Source organism: Hippoglossus hippoglossus, chromosome 10, assembly GCF_009819705.1.
Source record: "Hippoglossus hippoglossus isolate fHipHip1 chromosome 10, fHipHip1.pri, whole genome shotgun sequence".
NCBI classification, from domain to species: domain Eukaryota; kingdom Metazoa; phylum Chordata; class Actinopteri; order Pleuronectiformes; family Pleuronectidae; genus Hippoglossus; species Hippoglossus hippoglossus.
In genome coordinates this window covers 18,720,159-18,729,554 of record NC_047160.1, presented here as the reverse complement: position 1 = coordinate 18,729,554, position 9,396 = coordinate 18,720,159, and the positions used below count along the sequence as shown (strand labels likewise).

The 9,396-nt window shown below is 40.4% G+C and overlaps 1 protein-coding gene across 1 annotated transcript in view; it reads left to right on the top strand.

The window, feature by feature from the left end:
- The window catches only part of xpnpep2 (X-prolyl aminopeptidase (aminopeptidase P) 2, membrane-bound), an 87,592-nt gene that overhangs the window by 30,724 nt on the left and 47,472 nt on the right, over positions 1-9,396 (top strand). The gene's annotated exons all lie outside the window — the stretch shown is intronic.

Below are 9,396 nucleotides of genomic sequence, written 5' to 3'. Positions count from 1 at the left end.
TATCAGACTCTGCCCGATCCCATCGCGTTCACTATTTGTTCCTTGCCCCCTGAAATAATTTGTTTTATTTTGCTAAATAGATTATATCCTCTCCATGAACAAAGGCTGACAGAAAACCACCACCCTAAAATGGAATAAGTCCACTTGTGTGTTTTTCATCACTAAACAGGAAAGGTTGCATTTCTTGCTTTGAATTGTGAGAACTGTAAGCAGGCACTAGACATACAACAAGTTTTCTTATCGCGTTTGGCCATAAAGAAAAATCCAGTTTCTACATCCTCTCATGGAAGAAAACCAGTTGGGAATGGGCACAAATTTTGTTAGTTTTACCCTATTCATACAAAATACAAACAATTTCGTCCCCACCCTCTAATGACATTCTATACTCTGCCCTAGTGCAAGGAGTCTGCAGATCTGACCCATCAATCGGTAAATTAAGAAATGCTAACATATCCTTTTGATAAGCACAAATGTAGGCGTTTTTGCGAAATACTGTTTACAAGGCGTCAGTTCACTTTTGGGTCCATATATCCAAGTCCCCAAAGGGCTGTAGTGACACATGATGGATTGGCTGCCTTTGGTCCCAACCTCCAAAAACCCCCACTAAAGTCTTCCACACAACCCCTTTTTTTATGTGTTGTCACTAAACAGTCACTTTAGTGGTGTGGACCTGAGCGGAGGGGCCCCGTGACCCTCGACTCCGCAGCTCCCGCTTCACACAGCCCGGCCATTGTCTCCTTAAGGCTCCAGGTCCCAGAGGGCAACATGTCTGTGCCACCCACTTGAGATCCAGCAACAAGAGCAGCTTCCATTTTTACATGCAGCACTTGAAGCCTCCACTTCATGAGAAGCAATCCTCTCACCTCAGGGGTGGCCAAGCCCTGGGGACTAAAGATGCTTATCCAAGCCTGTCCTTTTTTTAGCTGAAAGATAATTTGCCCAAGTGCCTTGAAAAGAATCCGTTCACGGCATTTTCTCAGAGGTGCTCACTGATCACTGACACCAAGCACAAGCAATTGTACATAATGAGATATAGTGGGGATTATAGTGCCATTACCAGCCCACTTAGTAGTTAGGAGTAATTTAAAATTCAATCTAATCCAACATTCAGGAATAATTTCAAACCAATGTGGGAGGACTGCCTGCAGAGTTACTCTAAATTAACAGTTAATGTGTATGAGCTGGCTATAACCCTAATGTACTGAAACCAGGTGCTACCCATGATAATTTATGATTGTGCATTTTCTGGTCATTAAAATGTCCTGTGGATAAGAATGTGTGAGACATTGTAAAGTTGGCAGTGCAGGCTCAAACATTTGCACTCTGTTAGCTTTAATTGTCTTAGCTTGAAGCAAAGCCTGTAATGAAAATGTAACAGATGGTGTTTCCTCTGAGTGTATCAGTGGACTGGGTGCCATGACGTGACTGTAAGCCAGTGGAGGATTACCTTTGTACATCCAGGGATGTGGAGGGAGACCAGGCAACGATGCACGGGCAGTCAGGGACCAGCAATACAGCCACATGCAATACAGCAATACAGCCACGTGCCTGAACACAGGAAACACTTGGCTGTTTACAGGAAGTGTTTGATGATGGAATGCTCTGGATGTCTGACTTTGGTCGCTGGTGACGACTTTTCCTCATTCCTGAGTTTTTAATAACAGGCAGACATTCCTAAGATACGAGTAATACAGATGATGGAGAAAGAAACGGTGTCTTTGCATTTCCTTTGAGCCACGTTTTCCTCGCCAGGAGTCGTCAACAGGTGGCATCTCAGCTGTGGTTAAATGAGTCCCCTGATCTCAGAAACTATTATGCTATATTATTTACAGTATTGACGATTAATGTGTTTCCTGTTTATCTTCCGCTCCTATATAAAGCTCCTGATTTCTGAGATGCTAATGAAGTGTGCGGATGTTTGCATGTATTGTTGTTTTGCTGATTGAACGAGCGGCAGCAACTCACTCATGTTGTTGGAATTGTTGTGGAAGGGTTTAACTTAGCATTTTTACATCCGCTTCCATTTCCAGAGCATTCATCAACAGCAGCGCACCTTTATTAAAATGGAAAACAAATCAAACCTCCATCACGATAAGAGTCAACACAGTCAACAGCTTGAGGTCGTGGTTGTTAATCAAGATCAGCAATGGGGGAAGTGTGACATCTACATAAGGACATTTGAAGGCTACAGTTTGATGAAGAGATGAGAAAACGAGCAGTGTTTTTGGTCATCTGAAGCTTTAAACAAATGTGATCCTCCCCTCAGGCGGCCTGTGCTTCATATCATGAAATGTCAAGAATCACAGACTTGGTGGATTAACTTATCTTCCTTTAATCATGGCATTATCAGCAGCACTGCAAGATTCAACTGAGAAATGTTCTGGGTTTGCCAAAGCCCCCTGGAATTCTCTGTCAGTCTGTGATTCTTATTCTGTTGTATTGCCTCACAGCAACGACAAACATACACACATTTTCTGTTATTTCATAATTGCATGAATAGAGTTCCTAGTAGTCATTATAACTGCAGAGAACTGCTGTTGCCCTGAAGTGCATCAGTTAACAATTTCTTAAACTGGTTCTGCAAAACACATATTTTTCGTCCAAACACAATGGATTATTACGCTTCTGTCTTTTAAGGAAAAATGGTCTGTTTATCTCAGAATGTGGGCACCAGCTGGAGTTTATCTCCTTTAATGTTGGACTGACTCTGAACTCGGACATGAACTGAGAATAATCACAAACCCTTGACATCTGAGTGCTGCCGGTCCTGAGAGAAAAGCAATTTACACATCAGTAATCATATAAATATAAATTGACTTCTCATCTGTCTACCCTTCTGTGACAGATTCATCCTCGGTTGGCTAGTTTTAAATCCAAAATAACCTAATAGAAATGATCATATGTCTCTTTATGAAGTTCAAAATAGTTTTTACTACTTCTCCCTTTTTGAATTGAACAGACAAATTATCCCCTTGGATCTAGTGCTGTGGTGTTGCGTGACTCTCAGACAGTTGTCTCTATAATCAGTCCAATATGGCTCACCAGTCTTTGGAAACAAAGTTTCCTGCAGAATTGGAGAAAGATGCGTTGTGAGATGACTATTCAGTGTAACCGCCCACACATGAAAAGACAACTTTACATCAGGGGAGATCTTTTCACCGAGAGTTTTATTAATCATTGTCAGGTAACTACCAGAGGGTAGATTTCTATCTTGTGATGTTGCACCTGCAGGATGTGCCTTTTGGTCTCCAAATCACAAAATATTCTCGTATTTGAACGTTCATTTCTCACTCTGGTTTGCACCAAGGGCAGGATCAAACTCAAGGAGAATGTACAAAACACGCTTCACACCCTCATAAGCCTGTCTAACTCAGATTCTCCATAGATATTCTACAACAACACATAAGGGATGTCTGTTGAATCCATCTCCACTCTGCGCTGTTTAATCTGTCATGAAAATCTAGAGGTTTTTTCTCCAGGTGGCAGGTGATACCTGCCCAGCTACTGACATCACCCTCAGAGCTCTTATGTTTGCATTGCGAGTGATGAATGCCTCTTCAATACTCTGAAACGTTCCTGAGAGTGACTCGCACCTTTGGTTTTGCCGCACTCGTCAATGTATACTGGTATGTGCTGCAATGAGGGGAATCGGTGGCAGCGAGCCAGCTTTTCGCACGCTCCTGTGCACATAAAATACCAGTCTTGGGCTCCTTGAGTGCACTATTCTTCAGGAGTGTGATTTTTTTCAATGTGCAGAAGATATGATGATCATCCACCCTTCTTTTATTGTAGCAGAAGATCACACAGAGTCAAAACAAGCTACACGGAGGAGGTGTTGTATCTAAAGTGGGTAACTTCTCTCTTCCCCTCTAATATTGTTTCAGTTATCAGAAGTTTAATCTGTCTGAGCAGTGGCACGCAGTTTGGAAATGGCTGATTTGTTTCCTATGGACGCTGTTTTCTTCTTTTAATGCTGGGAAGCCAGCATGCTGCAGCTTGGTCTTGCTTGGACTTATATCGAGACAGAGAAATGTGACTTGACAGATGAAAGATAAGGAAATGTTTTCCGGGGGAGAAGACAGACTCTGAAAACAGACATGAGGTGTCTTTGAACGCTCACAAAGCCGGAGTCTGTAGTGCGAAGTGAAGGAGCTGAAGATCAACGTTCGCTGGAACCAAACTCCCTGAACCTTTCACTGAATTCACTAATTTCTTCCGCCTTGATACAAGTTGTGGGATGTTTTAAAGAGCAAGAGAAGTACAGCCTCAAAAAAAGGTTTACTGTTGAAAGACAGAAACACCTGAACTCTCAAATACCCTTTTTCTGTCAGTGTTGTCCCAAGTGCAACTTTCTGTGATTTTTCTTCTTAGTTCATCTATGTGTGTATGTCAACGCATTCTTAAGGACACAATAACTGCTTCCACCTATAGAGAACAGAATCTGATAACATTTTCAAGCATTGAGGCATAGCATTACATATTAATGAAAAGAAACTGATCTGAAATACCTTTTAGCAATATAATATTTATAGCTTTGTTATTGCCAACAAAATGTATGGAAAGACCGAAGCCAGCAGGTTAGTTCCCGTTTCAATGTTTTCTTAGCCTGTCTGTGGCCCTAAATATTTAACAATAGTCAACACATCTTTTATATGAATCAGTGTTTTTAAGTAAACCTTTTTTGAATGATGGGTGCTGCTTTTAGGAGTGGATTTGGTGTGCAAGTGTTTTTAATCTTTTCAGGGGATTCATTGACAATAAGAAAATATAGAATATCAATCAGACTTCATCTAAAAAAAACAATTCATTTGAGTGTGAATGATGAATTCACACAATTGGCTCCAGCACCCCCTTGACCCTTAAATGATGAGTTCAACTTGGGTGACCCTTAAAATTTTAGCCACTGATCAATAGTTAATCTTGGAAATAAAAGGGAGAGAGAGTCCAGAATGGAGGAAGCTGTTGTCACTTTTTAGCTGTGATGCATCATGAGCTTTATCAAACCCTCCTCTGTCAGAGTATAAATGGTTCCATACGACAATAATAACATGCAGAGGTTTATGAGACAGGAGTACAGGATATGTCTTTTGAATAAACTGTGTGAACTTATATGGCTGTTGGCCACTGAGCCTGAAAAGCTTTTTTAGCAGAAGAGATGAGTTGGAACGTGTTTGACAATATTAAGTGAGGTCCTGGTTCTGGTGGTGAAAAGCCAAGCCAAGAATGATCATTGGTCAAGTATGGTGACATCAAAATTGTGATTTTTTTCTGTGAGGGAAAGTGGAAGTAACAAGAAAAAGAAAAAACTATCAGCAGCATTCATTCGTAGATCAATAATGGAAACATAATGAGAAGAAAATGTCAAGGGGAATAAACGGACTATAGAGAAAACAGAAAGAGGCTCAGGAGTGATTCAGTGTTTTGTTGTTGTGTGTTGGCCGTTCACTCTCCAGCTGCAGAAACCAACCAACAAGTCCTGTGACTAGTTACTGCACCACAGAGCTTTGGAAATCACATCCTGTACTTTGCAAATAAAAAATGAACTTAATTGTGACTCTTTCTGGTGTGTCCAGGTCTTTGTTTTTAATACTTCAAGACACAGAATTGATTTCATCAGAAAAGATGTCCAAAGCCTTAATTGATCTATGAAATTATTCTTGATATCATCAGTATAATAGTTTTATATAGTATGGTGCTTGTGGATGCATTCTTCTTGTTCCCACAATGGTTCTTTATATTTCATATTTGCACAAAGTGTAATGTATGCTGCCTCTCAAGAGTTGAAGACTTTGAGATATAAATACAGTAAATGGAGGAAAAAGAACTTTCAGCCAGTCACGACTCTTTCTGTTGAATGTGAGCGAGTAAAGAAAAGTAAGGTTACTTAAAGAACAAAGTGGGGAAACGCTGGCAGTGTTTTGAAGTCGCTGTTCTTTTGTCTCTTATCAGTCTATGAAATTTCTCTTTGATGTCTTGTCACCTTTCCCCATTATGAATTCTCTTTGCTCTTTCCGGGAAGAAAATCTCCATAACCCGTCATTTGAAAAATCTCCTTTTTATATTTCCGATATGTGCAATCAAAGTAAATTATTCATGGTCGCGCAGACTATAAAGTTGAAGCAGATCTGGTGACTCTTTCCCCAGCTGCTATTGTTATGAACTGAAAGAGGAAAAAGGGCAAGAAAAGGCGACTTCATTAATGACACATTATGTTTTATGGTGGACTTGGAACTTCAAGTATCCTGAGCATAATTTGTTTCTGTTTTATGTGAGCCACCCCGGTCTCCACCTGCCCCGGTTGGGGTAGATGAAGGGCATTTCTCGACATGTGCTTAGAGACCCATTAAACAGGCTTTTATATGTACCTCAATGAATTGCAGATGGAGAGCATCTGACAGTTGAATGAAAGCTCCTATTCCTTGAATTCTTTTGGTTTGCTCACTTGACAAATAGAAAGACTTGATATTTATGGGGGGCATCAAAAATCTGATAAAAGTAAACGTAAAAGTTATAGTGATGCTTCTCAGCCAACAAAGTCTACTTGTCATTCAAAAAAAGGAGAAGAAATACAGTCATTTCTTTGTGCTGTGACTATTTTAATGAAGTTAAATATGACTGTGAAAAGAGTTTAAAAGAAGAAAAGAGACAAGAAAGACAAACAAAAGGAGAAATGGAGCCAGTGAAGGATATGCTGTCCTTTGTACTTATGGCATGTTGGCAGCACTTGATGAATGGACGTCTCTGAAGGAACCGCGTCTCTTCACAGGGAACGCCTGACCTCTTTTAGTTACGTAGCAACTAGACGTTTGGTGATAGGAATTGCATTTCACATCATCTTTATCTGCGAATGCACACAGTCATAAATCTAAAGCAGACGTGTGTTCCATTACGGAAGAAGGATAACGTTTTCTTAACTCTCTCTCTTAACTCCTCGTCTTATGTTTGGGGTCAATTGAACAGTTCCTGCTATTTGGTTTCACTCTCTGCCAGACATTGTTTTTCTGGCACTAGATCTGACACAGCCCAACAAATGGCTAATGCCTCAATATAAACTCTCCCCACCAGCCCACAAAACACATGTACATACACACACAATCACTCTAGCATATCAACAATCTTTCACACCAGAGCCAAGCCTTTTAGCACTGCGATGTCAACATGTAGCCACATACAATTATCACATTTTCACTGGAACAAATCACTAAAACATTTGTTGATGCTATATTTTTAAAGAACAAGGATAAAGGCTGAAAATGCCTCCATAAACACATAAACACTGACTTTGATTCAGCTCCATCAGGGAACATAAAAGTATGAGAAAACATTTTGTGGTTGTTGCGCACCACACATTTGACCAGCTTTAAATTCCCTGTGTTCAGTTAATTTGCTGTAATTTTATAATATAAAGTTTGATAAGAAGAAGTTGAGATAAAAAGGCATTAGAATGTACTTTGTAAAAGAAACATAAAAGATGTTTTATTATATTTGGTGAATAGAGAGCTAAGTTGCAATGAAATCAGCACTCACATTAAAAGCACACTTCACATGTCTCCATAGTCATCCAGATCTTTCATGTTATAAAGTTATGAGAGTGACACTGATGACCAGGCTCGTGGTTCTCCGCAGGCAGTTACGAGTCAGGCTTTGGCGCCTGTTTCTTCTGCATGAGGTTTCAGATGTTGGAGACATTTAACTCTCCCATCAAAACCTTACAGCTCTCAATGAACTTGGCAGATGAACCCATGGACACCTACTTTACCACCCCGGCCCCCTCACAGTCTGCAGTCTGGTTGGGCAACCCAGCATATGCAGAAATTACACTCACATTGAGCCTTAGTGCACCCGACATTTTACATCCAATACAACATCCTGTGCCCGTGCAGGATGTAGTGTAATCCATACTTATCAAGGTGAACAGTAAAGCTGGATTTATACATATGCATTAAAGATTACTCTGAAGCTGATTAGTGCTCCCTCAAAAACGCAACAACATGCTTAGGCTACAGTGTTGACATATATGACATGTGTTGAGATATGTGAGGACATCAATAATGACTATGATTAGTTGATTGTATTTTCCCCAGGAGGTTTCTGGAGTTTATTTCAGAGTAAAGTCAACATTAACAAAGATTTTCAGTCGTCTTCTCCTTTTAAGCAACAGCAGACGCCTAACAAAGCGTTTGCACTGCACGTCTCTCTCCCCTTGATTGCTGCTCAGTCTGACACAGGTTTTGCATACTGTAATTATTCCTTCTGTTCATCATGAAAATAAAAAAGAATCCTTTCCTAGTATAATTACATTGTAAGAGAACAAAATCCATCGTCCTGTATCTGAAGCTATATATGAGGCTTCAGCAGTCGGAGTTAGTCAAATCAAGTGGATACCTTTAAAGATTTTTTTTCCATTCTGTTATAATCTGTTGTTTACTGCAGCTCAACAAAGAAAGTCTGTACAAGGAAACACAAAGAGGGAATCTTGTGCTCAAAAGACTAATTTTGAAGGTTACTACCCACATGATCCAAAAGATGACTGAAATATTGTAACCCTGTTCTTTTAACAATAGCCATACTGTAGTAGCTCGTGTGGATGCTGTTGAGAGGAAGATTTCTCAAAACATTTGGGTTGGACAAGAAACAAATATTGTCACGGCACAAAATCCAGGGTGTTGAAGAATTCAGAAATGTTGATGTAAATGAACAGGATATGGCCAAATTTGGAGAAATTAGCAATCTTGTACACAGCATTTTGTTTACAAGTTGTGTAATTGCTCAGGTTTTAGGTTAGATTAATAGAAGATGTTCAGGGTTCTCTCACAGTAGAACTTCTCACCACTGCCGGGAATTAAACCCAGATCGTAGAGTTGAAAACAAATCGCCAATTCACTACACAGCCACTTACAGAACACCACATTATTTCTACCACCTGTGAACATATCTGGTTGTGCTCATATAAGTATGTAGTACTGGTGCGCGGACATAAACACTCAGATTTGATTATTTCAGTACATTTTCCCGTCAACGCTTTCCTCGTCTAAGAAAACAAACCCGTATAAAATCCTGACATATGTTTGCCCTCATTCTGTAACTTATTTCTTTTGGAGCACTGATTGTGGATGAGTGGTTCAGTATCTGAATGTCTGGATTTTACCACAACCACTAAAGCTCTCTGACAGCTGAACAACCAGAGGGGGTGGCAGGGAGGGAGCCTGCGCTACCCTGAGAAAACCATGGACGATGCGCAGCAAGGTGACCAACATGGTTGCATGTACATTCCCCTGCTTTGATCACCCCTCCGACTGGTTTGAATGGGCTGAAGCGTTCTGCCCTGTCCGTTCCAATGTGTTTGTGATCAAATGAGCGGTCAGACACCTCGGTGCTCGCTCATTATCTGGAAAC